This window comes from Lissotriton helveticus, chromosome 1_2 (assembly GCF_964261635.1).
Source record: "Lissotriton helveticus chromosome 1_2, aLisHel1.1, whole genome shotgun sequence".
Lineage (NCBI taxonomy): Eukaryota > Metazoa > Chordata > Amphibia > Caudata > Salamandridae > Lissotriton > Lissotriton helveticus.
In genome coordinates this window covers 76281826-76303198 of record NC_136058.1, presented here as the reverse complement: position 1 = coordinate 76303198, position 21373 = coordinate 76281826, and the positions used below count along the sequence as shown (strand labels likewise).

General features: G+C 46.2%; 1 protein-coding gene across 4 annotated transcripts in view; it reads right to left on the bottom strand.

Annotated features, from left to right (window-relative positions):
• The window catches only part of GNG12 (G protein subunit gamma 12), a 485600-nt gene that overhangs the window by 393483 nt on the left and 70744 nt on the right, over positions 1–21373 (bottom strand). Inside the window, exon 1 of one of the 4 annotated variants that reach the window (XM_078668832.1) lies at positions 19505–19617. The exons of the other annotated variants lie outside the window; for them this stretch is intronic. The gene's annotated coding sequence lies outside the window, so the exon portion shown is untranslated. Of the gene's footprint in view, positions 1–19504; positions 19618–21373 lie in introns of those variants that run through there. 4 annotated transcript variants of the gene reach the window in all.

Genomic DNA, 21373 nt, shown 5'->3' with positions numbered 1-21373 from the left:
GCACCATAACCTTCAATAACTCTAGCCCCTTTCTTTCCAAATAAGATCAGATATCTCCTACATGACTGCAACAAGACAGTGGGAGCTGGGGAAAAGGTTGGAGGAGTTGAATAGCATTGGGGCCAAGGCACAGTTGAAGTTTCCTGCACAACTCAGCGTGATGGGGAACAACCATATGCATCAGATAAGATCAGGCGAGGAAATAGACGAAAATAAAAGTCGAGCGGTGGAGGGGTCAGGGGGGACAGGGAGGAAAAGGAGAGGCATTGGATTTCATTTGATAGCAAGGCCCTAGTAATAATTGCAGTTTTTATCCCAAGGGGGAGGGGGGCCGAATAGGCTTGCCTATTGGAAGGGAGGGTTCCTCATGAGAAGGGGGGGCACTGGGGGAGTAGGAAGGAGCACTATGGGTGGGGAGCAGTGGGTAAAAAAGAAAAGAATTATCCTCATTTCACCTTAAGATTTAAGGAAATCCCGCTAAGCTGGTGTGATAGTCTTACAGGTCAATGGCAGGAAAAACAAGGCTTAAGGGTTAGAAAGACCATCTTTATCTCCTGGAACGTTAATGAGTTAAGGTGTCCACGTAGGCAAAGGCTGATTTTAAAATATTTGGAACTATCCTCTGCCCAAGTTTGTATTTTACAGGAGACACATTTGAGTTTCACGGAAAGCTGCTCTATTTTTTCCAGGGTGCCCTGTATAAAATGTTACTGTACATCTCAACAGACGACTCACAGTAGAGGCGTGGCAATTTTGATTAAACACGGTGCTCCGTGTTCTATAAAAAATTCGCAGTCGGATTAGACTGGGAGATGGCTGGTAGCACAATTGGCCCTGGAGAACTCAGACTTAGTCTGTGTTTCGTTTTATGGTCCAAACGCAGACGGTTTAATGCAAGGTCAGTGGTATAGGTGATCGGTTTATAGGCGCTTCAGAGTATTTTCACTTGGAGTTATCCATATGGGTTTCAATATTAATAACGGTGCTATAGGTTTAGAGAGAACCACCTGCCTCCCCAAATCTCCGTGGTAAACCAACAGAACAAAGCAACACTAGACCCCAGCACACGTAAATTCAAAGGCAGTCTTTTCAGAAGTTTGTAAAAACTTCTGAAGTAGATCAATTTAGTCAACTTTTTCTTCTCTTTAATCAGTCTTCCTGATGTCAGGCATTCAAGTTTTCCAAGCCAGGGGCACTAGGTGGCGCACATCCGAGATGGCCGCACACCTGTGAGGCTTCGGAGACTCGGTGAAAACATCCGACATTTATCCTCCAATCTACCTACTTTTGTCAACTGCTAATGCCACTTGCCTATTGCTGAAGCTTTGCTGCTGCACTGGACGGAAAATTGGAGCTCCAGGCGTCCATATGAGTCCCAGTGCTGCCTCGCTGCCTGTCGCCGCGGTGATAAGCTTTCCTGCTGGGACCCTGCTGCGCGTCTGATCCTACGTAAGCACCCTGGCTACCCACGTGGCCTGAGGCCGGGGCTGCTCCTGAGCGCATTTTCAATTCCTGCTTCAGTGAGAATCCCTCTTGTGCATCCAGCTGCTGCTCCGACTGAGTTGAGACTCTTATTTGCGGCACGGAGCGAGCCAGAGACACTGACGGGTCTTGTTTCCCCACGGCCGGCGGGAGTTACGAGCGGCCTCTCTGAGATCCTCCCCCCCTCCTCTGGAATTCTCGGCCATATTGTCTGTGCGTGGCTGCGGCGGCCTGCACCCTCTGCCCTCCAGCCTGCTCATCAAGGCATTTGGTCGTTTCCTGGGTGATTTCGGCAGAATTCAGCGGAATAAAGGGAAAATAAAGACACAGTTATTTGGGACTACACCTGTGGATTAGCTGAGAGGCGCCGCACTCAACGTGTTTTTTTCTTCGGACTGTCTGCTACCCGCAAGTACATGCTGGGAGGCTCCCCCCTCCTCCTTTTTTTTTGCTTGGCATGTGTGGAATGGCTGCCCGCATGATATTGCCCCTGTGATCTGTGGGCTGCTAGGCAACACTGCACTCAGCACATTGCACTGCACGGAGACCTTCAATATTACCCAGTGCTAACTTGGTTTGTAGCCCATACCAGTGCACATTCATTAAACCGGGACCAAAAAAGAGTGTGTCACGTTCCAGCTTCATATGCACAGGGCCTTACCCTAGGGGATTTAGGCTTTGATTACACAGACATACCTTTGTTGCTGGGTTTTTTGTTGTTTTCTCTGGGAGCTACAGGCGCAGGCCCTATCCGCGAGTTGCCTCTCAGGACATTCCTCCGGCGGCATCTGAACATCCTGCCTCTCCTTCGTACTATTGCTCCGGTCCCCGATCGCTTCCAGATACTTTGACCCCGTTGCTGCCTCACTGCTGTCGGTCCTTCATCTACTGGCTTGCGCCGTTTATTTTTTTTCTCTTCTCTTTTTGGGCCCCCTTTTTGTGACCATGCCACTACGGGGTGACCTCCAACAGAAGATGGGAACGTCTGTTGCCCCTGTGCTACGGCATTTGGGATACTAACCACTTCTGGACGTCGCGGCGCTATGGGGAAACCCGACACCCGTCAACCCAAGCTGACATTTGAGGCCAAGAAAACCGCGACCCGTTCCGCCTCCGTTGACTCTGAATCGCCGGACATGGATCCTAGCCAATCATCCTCACAGACACCAGGCGATGACGAAAAACCTTGCTTTTTGCCCGTCCAGCACAGCTTGACAGATTTGTCCGGGAAGATGGAAACCATGAATAATCGTCTTGACTTCCAGGTTCATAAAGTTGACAAGCATGATGGTCAGATTAAGGAAGCGGAGCGTCGAATCTCTGAAACTGAGAATACCACATCTCAACTACAGGAACAAGTCACGAGTATGGATAAATTGCTGAAAGTCATCTCCGCCAAAAATGAGGACATTGAGGTTCGTAGCCGCCGCAATAATATCTGCTTGGTGGGAATCCCGGAGACCACCAACACGGGAAGAATGGAGGACTATGTGGAGCGTCTCCTGAAAAACACGTTTGCTGCAGAATCCTTCTCACCCCATCTGGTGGTGGAACGTGCCCACCGCTCCCTGGGGCCTCATCCTCCACCTGGCGCTCCCCCGAGACCCATTATTGCCAGACTTCTTAACTTCAGAGTCCGAGACACTGCATTGCAAAAAGCCCGTGAGACCAAACCGTTGCAATTCAAGGGCGTCTCCTTCTCGAACTATCCGGATTTTACCCTCGCAGTTCAAGAGGCGCTTCTGAAATTTCTTCCTGCAATGTAAACATTACGCAAGGCCAACAAAGAATACGCCTTCTTGTACCCCGCTAAACTCCGGATTTTCCATGGAGGCAAGCAAACATCTGTACAAATGTGCAGCAGGTGGACGACTTCCTGAAGAAAATAGCAAGAAATTCGCCGAGGCGGGATCGCGACTCCGGGTCTCCCTCCCCTTCTGGCAGCTGATCAGTAACAAGACTATGGCGCATTGCATTCCAAAGAGACCATGCTCTGGCACACGGACACGACGACCTCCTGCTGTACTCTGGTGCAACTTACATAGATTGAATACCCTCTGTGTCCATCGCCTGGACTTGGTCAGATAAGTGCTCCGTGGGCTTAGTTGTTGTGTCTTTTAGTGCTATGTCTTTGGCCATATATTGCTTGTAGAATTGGTAGATGATTTAGATACTTCACCGGGTACCCTCCCCCATGCGTTGCTGGTTACCTACCCCTCCCCCCCCATTGGGGGTTCCTCGTCCTCCTTTGATCTCCCTAAGAGCCTGAAGCACAGCGACGATGGGACATGGGAGTGGTTATGTGCCTACCAGTGCCCCCCTTATGGGAGCTCCCCCTGGTGTATGTTTTTTGGGTTGGGAGATATTTGCATTACTTGGTCCTATCCCAGCCTCACTGGGTTTGCGGACGTTAGTTGACTCACTGAACCTTTTGGGCGGGGGGTTGTTTACCGGCACGATTGGGGTGCCGTTGTGGGTGGGGGGTGGCGACATACTGTTACTTGTTTGGACGTCCTCTTCACGGAGATATCTGGTGGGGTGGGAGTGGAGGGGTTCTTTCTGTTTTTGCTGTTCCGTCATGCTCAATGTACAAATCTCTTTATGCTAATTGTCGTACACATATTTACCCCACTGCTGTACAAGCACACTCGACACTTTTTTACCCCCGCTTCTCATGACGGCCCACCAACGCGGTGGCCACCCCTCATTGCTGGCGACTCCTGCCGGAGACCCTTCTTGATACAGTCTTCCAGGCTGAACTTGGGGAGGAAATCAAAGATTTTTTGACAGAAATAAATAAAGGGTCCGTTGACCTGATGGCCACTCTCTGGGAGGCCTTCAAAGTTACTGTTCGGGGTATAGGCATTTCCAAGAGCTCTGGGGTCCTCCGTGATATTAGTCGGAATCTACGACTGGAGGTCGAAATACGGCATCTGGAGGCTGACATGTGGAGCGATAGGTCTGGTACACAGAGCATTGGTTCGGGAGAAATTGACGGACTACATGAACACTGCAGACCGCGAGGTGAAATTCTGTGGCAAATACTTCACTGCGCTCTGCTATGGGGGAGGGTGAACGACCCGGTCAGGCTCTAGCCAATGATTTTAAACAGCCCTGTTTTTCTAATTATGTGCTAGAGGTGGTCAACGAGGAAGGCACGAGACACAGGGCCAGCCATGACATACTTCACACATTCACCACTTTTTACAAAAATTGGTACAAAACACAACCCCAGATTTTACTCCTTTTTTCGGCGACATTACCCTAGGATGGCTGGGGGACACGCAACGTGAATTCCTGGCTGCACCGTTTGAGGATGACGAGCTACGGGAGGCCATTATGCAGATGAGGTCAGGCAAAGCCCAGGGCTCCGACGGCCTACCAGTCGATTTTTATAAATCATACATTGACCAATTACTCCCCATACTAAAGGAAGTCTTTCTTGAAGCCCACGAGTCGCAAATCCTTCCACCTTCGATGAGGGAAGCTCTCATCAAGTCATTGCTAAAACCTGGTAAACTGGATGACCGCTGCGAATCCTATAGACCTTTGTCCTTACTGAACACAGATATCAAGATCCCAGCTAAATTGTTGGCTAATCGTCTATGCCAACTACAAGAAAAATTAGTTCTTCCTGATCAGGCCAGTTTTATTCCAGGCAAAGCGACGTCCCACAACCTCCGTACCCTGTTTTACATCTTACAGACAGTTGATCCCAAGCTAGCCCTGGCGGCGTTTTTTTTGTTGACTAAATTGATCTACTTCGTTGTGTGTTTTTACAAACGTCTGAAAAGACTGCCTTTGAATTCACGTGTGCTGGGGTCTAGTGTTCCAAACGCAGACAACCCAACTTACATTTGTAAATTGCAATCAATATTGACTTTGGAAACCCCCCCCCCCTTTTATTACTGGAGGGGACTTTAACATTCTTCTGGACCCATCAAAAGACAAGTCTAATTTGAGTCACTATGTTGGGGCCCCAAGGATACGTTGTGCTTTGGTAAACATGTTACAAGACTTGGATCTTGCTGATGTATGGAGGGCAAAGAAGGGAGACTTACAGGACTTTACGTTCTATAGTAGTGTAGTTCCTATATTCCCAATAGGCTCTACGCATTGGAATAATAAATCCTGTAGTTTAGACGTAGGACTGAGGTCAACTAGGTCTCTACAGAATCGATTAGACTTAATTATGAGTGCCAGCTAGCTCAGAGGTCACTAGAAACTTTCTCGAATTCATAAGAAGGTATTAGTTTATGACAACCGCATAAACATGACAACTTTGTTTCCCAAAAATAAGAAATCAATCTCTAGAGTCGCAGAAACATTAGATAGCTGTTTTAGTCATTCATGCATGCTTCGTTTTACCAGAGGTGCTGAGAAAATAGAGAGACGGGCGTTTTCAATAAAAAGTATTTATTGAACAGTCTTCTTTCTCAAGCATAAGAAATGTACTGCTACAATCGTAATACTGATAATAAAGTACAGAGTATATAATACGAACAGTATTATAAAGTAGTACTGTAAAAGAATGATATGGTTTCTAAGCCATAAATTGCCTTAAAACGGATAAAATACATACAGTGTTAAAATGATGGCTAAAAGTACTCAACTGGTGCTTCTAAAATACGCCTACCCCGGTGTACCTGACCTAAGCCTAGCACAAGGGAAGAAGTAGGTGAGGAGTCGTTTAAGTTTAGTATTTTCTGCCAAAAATCTAATCAAGAATTCTCCAACGGTCTAATCAGCTCCGTACCTTGGTTTAGAATGAAGGAGGTCTTGTATCTCTCTCTCAGGACTCGATTTCCCAGTAACCCGCAAGGGTAGCCTGGAAACACTGGAGCTTGATTTCTCGGCAGGAGAAAAGACAGTCTCTCAGTGCGTCAGCTGGAGGGTCGGTCGATCTGCTCCAAACCACTGTGTGTCTGCTTGGGAAAATCTAGGCATACTATAAAGGTGCCGAGTTTGGCGTGTGATTGGACTTAATAACGTCATAGAAGACTCAGTTGTTCGAAAACTCCATGATTTCCTAGATAAATTAGTATTCAGGCAAGGGGATGTCCCTAGCTGCTGAAGGCGGGTTTTTCTAAGAAATCGTTGCTGATTCTTGGAACACAGTGGAAGTAGCCATGCCGTATTTGGGCTGCATAGTCTCAGTCTAAATATGGTAATGATTTCTATGCCTATATAAGGATAGGATAATCCGTACCTATATAAGGGCATGAATCGGGAAAATTTACACTAGGGTCCTAGATTAATTTACAACACTATAGCGGGATCAATTATATCTTTACAGATAGATCCACTCCGATTGGCCTGGAGGGGGATCTCAATTATGCCAAGTCACCTCTCAGATCATGCCCCAGTGCAATTTTCATATCAAAGTAAAGGGCTCCCGTTGCAGACAAGATGGACGCCTAATGCTTCTGGATCCTGAAATTATCCAGGCGGTTAAGCATTCCTCTTTAGAATTCTTTTCTCTGAACCTGGGCTCCACACACAACCATGGACTTTATCTGGGATGCCTATAAGGCAAACTTGAGGGGGAGGCTCCATGGCCTCATATGTTCTAAGAATAGCGCAGAGGCTAGGGCTCTAAATATAATTGAGGAAAAAATATGCCAGCTAGAGAATGAGAGGAATAGATTAAACCATGGGGCCCAGAGAGTCTATTGCAAGTCTTGAAAGATCTAGATGACGTAAGACAGGAGTATAGGGGGAACTAGATTCAAAGTGCAGGGCACAATGGCATACTAAGAATATGCAACATTTTGAATACGGGGAGAAAGCAGGAGCCCTACTGGCCTGGAAAGCAATAGCTGATCGCTCTAAGAACAATAGCAATGAACTGATAGTGAACAGCAATGGGTAGAAATAGAGTAGCATTGAAGATATGCAAACCTGTCTACTTTCCCTTTTTTCGGATCTTTATAAAGAGGATCTGGCTCCGTCCCCAAGCTCTATACAATCATGGCTGCGGGCCAAATCCCTGCCTTCCTTGTCAGAGGAAAGTCGGAACAACTTAGACGCCCCATCACTTTGGAGGAAATAACTGAGCAAATCAAAAAATGTAAGAACAAAAAGGCTGCAGGCACGGATTCGCTTCCGAATGAACTGTATAAACGTCTAGCAGAGGAACTGATCCCTGTACTGGGCATCACTATTAATTCAGTCTATCGCCTCGCTGGCAAAGTCCCGGAGTCCTGGAAGGACAATTGTCCTGATTTTAAAAACAGGCAATTCCCCCTTGAAAGCTTATTCATACCGTCCAATCTCTCTGCTGAATGGCGATTTTAAGATCTTTATGGGTATTTTAGCAGGGAGACGGGCAAAACTGGTCCCCAAGCTGGTCCATAATGACCAGAAGGGCTTTGTTGCAGGAAGGTACATACAGGAACAGACATAACTGTTAATAGGTAATATCGACCTGGCCATTGAAAGATCTGATCCATTGGCCTTATGGTGTGCCTGGACGGCGTACATGCGGGCTCTCAGGAAAGTTTTCATGCTAGAAATGGCGAATTGGCTAAGGAACAACCCGCTTCAATTTAACAGTGAGAAAACGGAGATTCTGCACTGCAAGGTGGGTGGTGTTTCTTTAGGACTTCCAGTTGATTTCTGGCACATACCTACAGACATCCCTCTGGTACCAGTGAACACAGTACGCAATCTGGGGGTCAGTTTCAATGAGAAGCTGAATCTGGAATCCCAGGTTAACAAACTAGTGGGAGGTTGTTATACTCTTATCCGGGGACTCCGGAAAGTGCTACCATTACTGCCAGCCCAGGCAAGAATCACTGTAGTAAGAAGCATTATTCCGAGTCACCTGGATTACTGTAATGCCCTGCTCTTGGAGTCTCCGGGATATCGGATTGCTAGGCTCCAGAGTATCCAGGCGGCAGCAGCAAAGCTTGCTCTGACCCGGGCATGCCGCTCCTCGACGACCCAAGCGCTGGCAGATCTGCACTGGCTTCCGGTGACTCAAAGGATTTTGTTCAAATCCCTATGTATAGTGCTTAAGGCACTTCATGGACAGGGGCCCAAACCACTTCAAGGTAGATTCAAATGGTATGAACCTGTACGCAATCTTCGCTCCTCTTCTGCTAGTCTTGTCAGGATTCCCAGGATAAAGAAAGTAACTCTGGGGGGGGAAGAGTTTTCAGCGTGGCAGCTGACCGCCTTTGGAACCGCAAGAAAGTGCAAGACGTGGCTTTTCCCCAAAGTATGATCATCTGGCCCAGCTCTGTAACCTCATACCAGTTTCCTTTTTCCCATTATCATAGCGCCAGGATGCACGTAGGGTTACAGTGCGCTCTATAAATGTTCAATAAATAAATAGTTGCCTTGGATGCGGCCAAGGCATTTGACAGTCTGTTGGGTGTACCTTTTGAAGTACTGGAGGTATTGGGCTTTGGCCCTATCTTTATCCAAACCCTGAAGAACTGCTATCAGGGAGCCTCTGCTCGGATTCTTCTGAATGGTTTATTGACCTCAAGTTTTAACATCCAGAGGGGGACCCGGCAGGGTTGCCTGATTTTGCCTCTTTTATTTAATATTTATATCGAGCCACTGGAACAAGCTATTAGGTTAGATGAATCAACTTACCCCTTTAAGTCCCAACTTTATAGCTGTAAGCTATAAAGCTGTACGGGAACGACCTAATATTATACACTAATGACCCTGAGGTGGTTATTCCCTGTGTGGAGGCGCTTTTGGAAGGATTTGGGTCCCTGTCAGTTTACATAGTCAATACATCAAAGACAGAGGTGATGTGATGGAACCATGGAACCTAGATCAATTGGGGGGGGGGGGGGTAGTAACCAGCACAGAGTTAAGATACTTGGGTATTTACATTGTTAAAGGCCTGGAAAAAATCCCCCAGATCAATCTACACAGAACCATCAAAGAAATAGACCGCCTCTTTAGCAGATGGAGGAACCGCCCCTTAGTTATCTGCGGGAAAGTCAACTTAGTAAAGATGGTCATTCTCCCAAAGCGTTCCTACTTATTTATTACTATACTCCTGGCCTTTCCACCCAAGAGTATTCGTAAAGTACAGAGTAAGATTGGGAGTTTTATCTGGGGGGGATAAGGGGGTCAGGTTGGCCTGGAAGAAATTGAGACGCAGACTCAACAAAGGCAGGCTGGATCTTCCCGTTATTAGTCAGACCCCCCAGGATATTGCGGCATAGATTTGTAAATTTAGCGGCACAAAAATTGAAATTTAGCGGCACAAAAGTGGAAATTTAGCAGCATTATTGCGGCACCTTATTTTATACATAATCATTCCTTTTCAGCCTTAAATCAATGCAAACTGATTTAGCAGGTTATTCCACAGTGAAACTGGCATATTTAAAGTGTCTGCGGCTCTATGGAAGCACAGCTCTAATCTGTACCTCGTGAGAGGGGGCCCTATTTCTCCCTGGGGTGTTCTAGCACCCATGTATGCACCCCTGCCGGGGCACCGTTGCCTCCTGGACCATCAGCCGATGTTTGCTAATTGCGAAATTATGGGGGATCTATTTAATGATTTAATATTGTACTTCGTGTGCAGGAAATGTATGTTTTGCCACAAGGGCTACGTTGTAGTGCTTTCAAGTTAGGGGTCCAGAGGGGTAGCTTGCTTTACTCTCTAACTTCTCCAGTCAAAACCAGCCCACCATGCCAGAGGAGGGAATGCAGATGGGAGATGAAGATGTGAAGCTTAAGGTAAAAAGCATCCGGGCTCACTCAACTACTCATCTTCATGAGTACTTGTTGGTACTACTGGCAAGTGCTGGGTGGCATTTTCGTGGTAGATGTAAATAATTGTGAGTTTCAAAATGACACCATGTTTTGGGGGTGGCAGTGCTGCGATGTTTTCGAATGGGTGGTGTTGTAGCCGTTTTAACTATTTACGCCACCGCCCTTCTCTGCACTAGTGTTCCCAAAAATGAAAATATACCTACAATGATAAGTCACCCTCATGTCATGTAAAGTTTCCTGGGTGTTTACATGTTGTCGTGCTGCATGGAACATTATCTGTGCCACAAGATAGATTCCACCTTTCAAAAACTGTTCCATCATTTACTGATCTGCAGGCACTATGTTACATTTCTGGAAAATACAAGCCTGTACTAATTGCTGTATGAAAACCCATGTGCTGTACCTCGGTGAAGGCTTGCTTTCGGAAATTAAACCTTTTGCCCATCAAAAAAACAAACAAAAATAAATGTGTTAGGGGGAGTGGGGGGGCTCTTTCCTCACTCCTCCACGTTACTGGTGCCTTGACAATGGACCTCCGAAGGGAACAGGTGACCTACGACTGGAGGAGATGCAGGGGCTGCGCTGGCATCTAATTATTTTTCATGGAAGCTGCTCCCCAGCTGGCTCTCCTCAGCCGTGGCACTGCTGCGCTTCCTGTCACCAGGCTCTGACCCTCCCAAGCACCGCTCATTTTTTTTCCTAACCGAGTCACTTGGCCCGGCAGTCTGACTGCGAACGGAGCCCCGGATGCCTTTACTCGTTCCTACTTACTTGTAGTTTCTTGGTTGGGCTCCGTTGCGTGTTTTGGACTCTCCGCGCTGACACACACTCGTCCACTTTCAGTTAAGTTTTGGTGGACACTGAAGAAAGACCCCGCTAGGTGACGTGAGTGAACCCCCTGTACTGAGACTGCACCCCTTCCTAACCCAGTCTTCAGCTCAGTGAGTGGTGCTTCAGTCAGTGCAGACCGCGGTGGTAGGTGCCATCACTGTCCCGCCTACCTTAAGTTATTCGTCCTCATTTCATGTTCTTTAGCAAACCTCAACAAGCTGGGAAAATTGGCCAGGGAAAGCCGGTATTGGACGGCTGGACGGCGGCACGTAGTGACGTGTACGCACACAGCCAATTAACGGGCATTATTTGTTGTGCAGACACTTTTTTGACAAATATTGCGGCGATAATTGTAAATATCGCAACCATCGCGCTAGTCAGCCGATTTCGTGATTTTTTCGTGAATCGCGAAATTGCGAAATTCTGGAGGGTCTGATTAGTTGGTATGCGGTAGCATTTCAGTTTAAAGGCATCCGGATGCAACTTGCGAAACCAGAAGAGTCAGCCTGGGGAAGGTTGTTGGGAGAAATGGCAAGAACTGAAGGAGGAGGAGGTGGTGAGGCTTTCTTATATAAGTTTGGGGCCCCAAAATACTTCAAGCGAGTACGACTGAGGTTCTCATGGCAGCCATGGGACTATGGTACAAAGTCAGAATTAAATGGGGGGATAGGTTATTATTCAGACCCAGCTCCTATTTGGGACTCCCTCGGAACACCTTGCTGTCTTAGAGACAGTCTGGCGGTACCTATCAAGAGAGCGGGCATAACTATCTGGTCTCACATGGTAGATTCAGAGGGGATTCACCCCTGGGAATCTCTGAGGGCAAGGATTGGTACAGGGTTTTCCAGATTCAAATACCTACAGCTGGTATCATGGTTTGATGCAGAAAAAGAGAAGTAAGGGGGAATTGGATTTTGAAAGTTTGTGTCAATCTGCACATCTAATGAGGAAGGAGATAGTGTGGTATAACCATCTGTTAGATTTGGGGGTCTCTAGTTGGCACAGGTAGGTACTTGTGACAAATAGGGACCCTTGCCTCTAGTCAGGATAAGGGGCTTACACTCCTAAAATAAACCCTGCTCACCCCCTAGGTAGCCAGGCTTATCTCAGAGGCGGTGTATTAAGCGTTTGTGATCACATACAGTAACCCAGTGACATCACTATGTAAAGTATACTTCTTTTTTTATATAAAACCTTGTGTGGTGTCCATCTGTAGAGTTACCACAAGACCATAAAAGACACAAAATACACAATACTGTTACTTTAGGATGGTAGATTTTAGCTTAGTTCAGTTCAGTTCTTAGATGCGACACTTTGCGTCAATGTACCTTAGGTTGCATTGCGCTTCCACGACAAGCAATGTCGCAACGAGGGAAAAGCGGCAAAGTTCAGGTGCAAAGAAATAAAGACGTGAAGATCTTCCAGATGCGGCTCGCTTCTCCGTAGATGCGAGAAGTTCTCGGTTCGATGCGTAGACTGCAGCAGCGACACCCTGACGATGCGACGGCAGCAGCTCCAGTGGCGACACTCTTCTCCCACGATGCGTGAAGCTTCCGCTCGATGCGACAGCGAAGACATCCACTATGCAACAGCAGCAGCTCCTACGGTGGCGCGCTTCTCAGGGATGCGAGGTGCTCTTCTTCGATGAGGTGCACTGCGACAGTTCCAGCTGAGACACCCTCCCTTGGAGTTGCGACGGCAGGCACAGCGACACACTCCGACCTCGTTGCAAAATTCTTCACTTGATGTGGTGCAATGAGTCATCTACAGCGGCGATACCCTCCTTCGGAGTTGCAACGGCAGCAGCAGCTATGGCGACACTCTCCCTCTTCGTTGCGGCACGCTTCTCTCGATGCGGTGCAGTGCGACAGTTCCAGCGGCGACAACCTCCTCAGGAGATGCGATGGCAGGCACAGTGACGGCGACACGCTTCTCGATGCGTCGCGCTACCAGCTCCTTGCAACACGCAGTTTCTCAGAAGGCCCAAAAACAGCAGCAGGCACTTCCAAAGAACTATGGGGAGCTGGGGGTGAAGTCTGTTGTCCCTGAACCTTCAGCAGGAGGAAAGCTCTTTTCCAAGCCCTTGGAGATCCTTCACAAGTTGAAAGCAAAGTACACAAAGTTCCTTTCTCCTTCCTTTGGCTGTAAGGAAACCACTGCAGGCCAATCCCCCAAGCAGCACTTCAGCTTGGGAATAGTCTCTCCTCGGTTTCTTCAGGTTCCTCTCCTCAGTAAAGGTTTCTTCTTGTAGTCCAAAGTTATCTAATTTCATGGGATCAGGGTCCCAATATTTATACCCCAAAATCCTTTGTTCTCTGAGGGAAGAGGGGCCTTTGCCCCATCCAAACCAGTTCTGAAGCACTCTGTTTACCAGACTTCTCCTTCCCTTTCACAGTGCAGGGCAGAAACATCAGACACCCCACAGGAGGTGGAGTCAGCATTGTGGAAGGCAAGTACAGTCCTGGAGCACTTTGTTTACAGGACTCCTGCTCTTCTTTCAGTGTGCAGGGCAGAGACATCAGCCGTTCCCCAGAAGGTGAAGCCAGCATTGTGGAAGGCAGGCACAGCCCTATTCAAGGTTCAGGTGCAACTCCTCACTCCCATCTAGATGCAGATCCCTCTATTCACCACTGGGCTGACTCATCCTGTCTCTTGGAATCCCCCAGCTCTGTCACTCACAAAACCAGACAAAGGAATACACAACATAGCAGAGGCAGGCTTGGAAGGTTAGGCAAGCAAATGCCTACTTTCTAAAAGTGGTATTTGCAAACCCAGAATGTTAAAACCAACTTCACTAAAATATGTATTTTATCATTCTGAGTTCAGGCATAGTAAACTCGAATTTCTACCATGCTCTCTGAGACAGTTAGGATTATAAAATGTAATAATTCTAACAGCCCAATCTGGCCTAGGGAGAACAGGTAGCCTTGCAATAGTTAAAAAACGAAAATGGCTGTAATTCACTATTAGGACATGCTACACACAAAAGGGCTTCTCCTACCATATACGTACAATGCACCCTGCCCTTGGGCCTACCATAGGGGTGGCTGATATGAAGAAAAGGGAAGGTTTAGGGACTGGCAAGTGGGCGCACTTGCCCAGTCAAAGTGACAGTACCAGACTGCACACAGGCTCTGCAATGGCAGACCTTAGACACATTTTACAAGGCTGCTTCTGTGGGTGGCACAACCAGTGCTGCAGGCCCACCAGCAGCATTTGGATTTACATGCCCTGGGTAAACTCAGTGCACTAGACTAGGGTCAGACAAGTAAAGCAAATAGCCAAACAGGGAACCACTGATTAAAACATCAAGTTACAGTAGGGAGCACTCGCACAGCGGCACAGTGCCCAAAGCATCTAAAACCAGCAAAAACACATAAGGCAACAGCAAAAATGGAAGGGAGACCCAAGCCAATGGTGCCAGGTCTAACACCATCTACTAGAAGCTGAAGATTTGGAGATTCCATCTCTATCTACGGCCTGGAATCAAACCCCCTTGTACCTTCAACAGACACCCTTTTCGAGCCCTCATTGAAAGTATTAATCCCGCTAGCCTAAAGAAGAGACCACTTTTTTGTCATCTATAGGCTTTATTACACCTGAGCAAAGATAGCCAAGTTTCCTCTAACTCCAAGACCAAAATGCTCCAGATGCATGACACCTATAGCCAATGACCTCCACGTCTTTTTTTAGTGCCCTGAACTAAAAATCTTCAGGAAGGAGATCGGTGACACTCTCCAAGGTATTTTTAAAGCCAATATTGATGTTAATTTGTCACTAGTTTTTAATCGGGGACGATGGTTCATTTTGTCAGACAGCACCATAGTCTCACAGTGGGTTACTATTATATCTGGTACTACTTGCACGGAGAGAGGTCTGTAAAAAGTGGAAAAACATCCTACCTCAGAAGAGAGAGGACTGGCTTAAAGCCACATTTGCTATGGCTCGCCTGAAGGGTAAGGGGACAATCTGACAAACATCTGGCAGCCCCTCATGAGTTGGAGATGTAACCTAAGATTAATATAGCTGGTCCTATGATTACACCAAGTTCCCTCACAAATGGGACCGGTCGGGCGACCTAAGCGAGTGCGGTAAGCCGGGAGGCCCACAGATCGAAACATCGGCTTCATAAGACCCGCAGAAGCTTATTGGTGAGATGAGGACAGGAAAAAAAAATAGGTCTCTAAACCAATCCTCTGCTGGGAGAGAAGAGGTGTCAATTCAGTAGAGGTGATGCTTTCCCTGTCAAAGTTTTAGTTTGAGCTTTTGGTACATAAAATACAATAAAATACACAGTGCCTGAATGTGTAACTGAGAACCTGCAAAATAAAGATAGTGCAATGAACATCTATCACTAGAAATGCAACAGATGAGAGTCTCTCAAAGGATGCAAAAAGCAGAGAGAAGTTGGAGCAGGCCAACAATCTACAGTTTGGAAGATTGGAATGGGATGAGCAGAGGCAAGACCAAGGGCGCAGTGATGACAGCAGTGCATACCAAAGTCACTTAATTTATATAAACATAAAGAATATTTGAGGTGTAAAGTACCCCTATGAGGCAGCGTGGTTTGTCACAAACCTAACGTTTTCAAGTTCACCAAAATAGGGTAAAGAAACAAACATCCACCACAGATCAAAATTAATGACCATTCACTGTACAAGGTTGCGATTGAAATACCTTTATGGTAAATCTGAGCTGAAGAATTTTCCAAGGAGCCAGGAGAATCACATTGGGTGACTATGAATCAGTATATTTACTTATGTAGTGCCAGGCATATAACTGAATTTCTTCTAAGCGCTCTCAGAACATTGATAGGTATGGCATCTGAGCCAGGGTGGCTTGGCCAAGACCACAAAATTTGATAAAGTGGGCAAGATGGGATTAAAATCTAGGTGTCCCGGTTCCTAAGTATGTAGCTTTGTTGCTGAACCACATCACCTTCCAAATAACACCAAGCGAACCTCTACAGAATCAGAAGTGGTAACTGCGAGGCTTTAGCACTGTATTTACCAGCTAAGAAGCTTTTGGAATTTCACAGAGCGATAGCTAGATAGGTTAATCTGCTACCTTTTGGTCGAAGCCTATCAGACAGTGCATCTGTCTGGTCTGTTAACGACATCTTGGGGACATTCGAAAAGCTTGCCTGGGAATTCATTCTGCCCATTGCTTACCATTGGCTTTGTGATTTGTAACTCACATTTGCTTACTTTCTATTTGCTGGCTTTATTTGTTTGAAGCTGTCCAGCTTGAGTTAGTGCCTCCCTTCCCTTGCCCAAATCATATTTGCTGTATTCTTCCACCAGTACTGGCTTTCTGTAAACAGGCCTTTAAATCTTGTTCTTATCTTGTCACATTTGCTGTGCTTTCAATGCATTCAAAGACAGAGGTCAAATGTCAGGCTCTCTCTTCGAGGAAGCTTGCCATTTGCTTTTCTTCCTCAGGCTTCAAAGTGAGATGATTTATGTGCAATCATGCTGGATCATAGGGGAAGGCTGTAAGAGGTTATTCTTTTCTAGCACAAAAAATTCAAATGGCTGTAAATGAACTGGGAGGATATTTCAGAATATATATTTAGAAAAGCACAAATGACGGCCATTTTTCGGCAATATTCAAGTGTGGTGGAAAGAAATATTTTAACAAGATTAATACAAATCAATACCCTAGGTGAATACATTTCCACACATTATCGATTATGTACTGTATACTTGAATGGCTGTGCAAATGTAACAGTCATTTCAATTGAAGATGTGTTATCTAATGGCAGTGCGCTACCACACCTTGCTTAGTCCACTCCATTCTACTCCGCACCACTCCACACTGCGTCACTGCACTCTACTCCACACCACTTTACTCTACACCAATGCACTCTACCCACACCATCCTACTATGTGCCACTGCACTCTACTCTGTACTACTCCACTCTATGCCAATCTACTCTACAACACTAATCTACTCTACTCTACATCACTGTGCAGTACCTTAAACCAATCCACTCTGAAACAGTCTACTCTACTTCACTCGGCGCCATGGCACTCTATTCCACGTTACTCAAACACAATGCACTTTAGTCCAATCTACTCTACGCCAATGATCTTTACACCACTACGCCAATGCACTCTACTATACACCACTCTGCAACACTGCACTCTCTACCACTGGTCTACGCAACTCCCATCTATACCACACTACTCTAAACCACTGCACTCTAGGCCAGAGCACTAAACGCCAACTTTACTCAAAACCAATGCACGTAACGCCACTGCACTCCATGCTAACTATTCTAAGACCACTGCATTCCACACAACTGCACTCTAAAACTCTACTCTGCACCACTGCATGCTATGCCATTGCACACAATGCCACTCTACACCATTCTGCTCTGTCACTGCACTCTAAGCCACTCTTTTCTACTGTGCACCACTGTACTCTGTGCCACTGCTCTCTGCACCACTCTACTTTGTGCCACTCTACTCTACAAGAATGCACTCTGTCACTTAACTCAATGCCACTTAACTTAACGCCAGTGTAATCTTCACCACTGCACCCTACACCACTGTACATCTGTAGCACCATTCTACTTTATGCCACTACACTCTGCCTGACTCCATGCCACTCTGAGCTATTCTGCACCACTGCACTCCACGCTACTGCACTCTACACCTCAGCATTCTGCCCTGTACTATTCCACTCTACCCTGAACCACTCCACTCTACGTCACTTCACTATACTCTGACACAATCCTCTCTACACCACTGCACTCTACTTTGCACCGCTCTACTCTGCAACCCTCTTTTCTAGGTCACTGCACTCTATTCCAATGCACTTTACAACACTTTACTCAAGTTCATTTTATTTACTTTACTCAAAAGCAATGTACTCTACATCAATCTACTCTGCACCACTGTACTTTATGCCACTTCACTCTAGGCCACTCTACGATTCTACGTCATACAAAACTCCACTCTATGACTCTCTACTCCATTAGACTCTACTATACTCTATGACATTTCGCTCTATTCTACTTTGCAACACTACTCCATGCCGTTTCACACAACTTCCTTTGTGGCACTCAATGGTACTTTACTACACTCTATTTCTAAGACATTACTCCACGACACTCTATACCACTCCACTACTCTACGCCATTTAACTCTACAACACTCACTCCACTCTATGTAATTCCACTCTTCTACACAACTCCACTCTATACCACACCACTACAATCCACTCCGCTCTACTCTATTCCACACCCTCAACGCCACTCCACTGCACTCTACTCTGTCAACTATACTCCACTCCACACCCTTCCATTCTATGACATTACTCCCTCCACGGCACTCCATAACACTCCACTCTACTTTTCAAAACCCCACTCCTCACCACTTTACTTCACCCCACTAACTTTTAGACATGCTGAACAGCAGCCACACAGGTGTACAACCTGGCTAAAACAGATTGGTAAAGGCAATAGCATTTGCATAGGCAAGAAATAATAGCTTTGCCAATGCTTGTTTTTCATTTAGCAGGGCTCACTTGGACTGTTCAAATTCTGTATAATACATGACAATTGCACAAGGGCACATTTTTAACACTTGTCCTAAAACCACTCTACTTCAGCAGTAAACATTCTACAACAAGTTTTTCAGGAGTACTAGTATCATAAGCATTATCCTTTAGCTGAAACAAACCTTTGCAGAACATTCATTTAACAAAAACTTTTATCTGTCAGATGTCTTCGCAGTAGGAAATGCACATTTTCTATGTGATGTTCCCCCAGATTATTGCCATATTTTTGTTGCTGGCTTTAGAACTCTGTACACTTTAATCCTGCTTACCAATACTAAAGTGTCTGAGCTCACTCTTTAAACATAGTTGAATTGCATACTCCTAATTGGCATATTTAACTTGCCTATACGCAACTAATATATAGCACAAAGTGTATCCAGGGCCTGGAAGTTCAATGCCACTAATGGACAGCAGCACCTATTGTGCCATCCACTACATTGTCAGTGCAAGCATGGCATCAGACCTGCCACTGTAGCCTGACCAAAAGTATTTATTTAGACAAGTTGAATTGCAGTTTTTTACAGTTAATGTGTCAAAACCTCCCTTTTAAATATCACAAAGTCACAACTACGAAGGCCTTGTAGCCCACAAGGTAGGGTGCACGGTATTTAAAAGTAGGACAAGTAGAAATGTAATGTTAACGCGTCCTTACAGTGACTAGCACTCAAAAGCTATTTTCACTGTAGGAAGGCTGGCTGGCCTATAGTGAAACACTGGGAAGCAATATTAAATACTATGTAACTCAGGCATGGGACCAGACAGGAACGTACTGAAAAAACAATTTTAATAGTCATTAAAAATCAAATTTAAATGGCTAGGTCACATTTTCAATGAACATCAAGGAAAAGTAACTATATAAAAAAAAGTTACATTTCCTTACCTGATGTCTTGTAGGCTAGTTTGCATTGGCTCTACAGCTTCTCTTAGCCAGTGATAAGCCTTCAATAGGTGTGATAAAGGTGTAGAATCCCTCCCAGGAGCAAATAGGCTGACCTGAATGGGCAGAGAGGACTCCTGAGTTAAAGAGAATATGCAGGGTGGGGACTGTGAGCCTCCTTTTGATAGCACAGTGTCAAATCCTACTTGACAGGTCTGTTGAGCCACATGCAACACTTGAAAGGTAGAGAAAAGGATGCCAAGGCACTTCTTGTGCATCGCCTGTCTGATTCCTGAAGGACCCTGATTTTGCCCTATCAGGCTTCCGTCTTCAGGTTTGTTGTGGGTACAGTACCGGCCCAAAACTGAATTTTAGTGTTCAATGTAGGTGGATACTAGGATTACCATAGTACATCCCCACACAAACAGCCCGCAGCCCTCAGAGCCCAGGTTTACTGTGGCTGAAGACTCCCACCACCTTGAAAATGACTAGACATGTAGCATCTTGGGCCTGCTTGCTGTAAGGTCCAGGGTTGGCACTGGGAACTTTTACAAAAGGTTAAAAATGCCCCAGGGCTCAGAATAAAACCACAAACAGTCATTCATAAGATTTGCATCTATTCAAAAATAACCACTGCTGGACCAACGAACCACACGCTCAAAACTTGGAAATTAGTGCATAAAAAACTAGTATGGCACGACACTCACACAAGCGACACCCTTATGGGTTACAGACAAGCTGGGGAGACTGGAAAAAAGCAAGGTCTTCCACAACTGGGACCTCATCGGGATATCGAAGGTTGGCGATCTCTGGGTGAAGGAAAAAATTATCACGTTTACACATCTACAAACACGATACAAGCTGGCGCCGACCGAATATTTTCGCTACTAACAGATTAAACACGCCCTTGAGGCAGGGCTCCCGCCAAACACCACCCTGCCAGAAGCGTCCCCATTAGAGGACAGATTATTGACGGATTATTTAGATAAACGAGCAATCTCCTTAACATATAAAAAAAATTGTTAATAACATGTCAGATCCGATCGGATTATTTAGATAAACGAGCAATCTCCTTTACATATAAAAAAATTGTTAATAACATGTCAGATCCGATGAGGAAGCTCAAAGATAAGTGGCAGGATGAAGTGGGTGAACTGGATGACACAGAATGGCAGGAAGCGCACTCTTCCTCCAGAGAGGTAGCGATCACATCTAAACTGAGTCTAATAAAACTTAAAATTCTTCACCAAATTTACTACACTAGAACTACCCTCTGCAAAATTGGGAAAATCGAAAGCCCGCTATGTCTGAGAGGATGTGGGGAGGTTGGTACATTCTTCCATACTATCTGGGAATGCCCCGAGGTGATGGGATATTGGGAGGCAGTCATGTCTGTGATTGGAAGCAACAGACCTGGGTCACTCTGGGTACCATGATAGCAAAAAGAAACATCGCCTGCAACTACGAAGGCCTTGTAGCCCACAAGGTGGAGAAGTGTGGCTCACCGGTTAGAAGCGGCAGACCCTGAAGCAGAGGTCAGCCCGGGACCAGGGTTCAATTCCCAACGCGGCAGGGTCTTGGGTCAATGTCCGCAGACTCGATAATTCTCGCTTAGGTGCCTACGCTAACCATGGGTCCCACTCTGCAACTCTGGGCAATAGCTTGCTTAATCTCCACAACGGCCCCAGCAACGCCGGGGATGCCTGGCTTCACCTTGGGGTGCCCTCTCACAGGGAAAGCCAGGACGGGTTCCCCAGCGGTATACAGCGCCAGGACACCACGTAACGAGGTAACAGTGCGCTTTACAAGTATACATACATTACTGGGGTGGAGCGGCCACCCCTCCCTAGCAATCTGGTGTAAAGACATGGA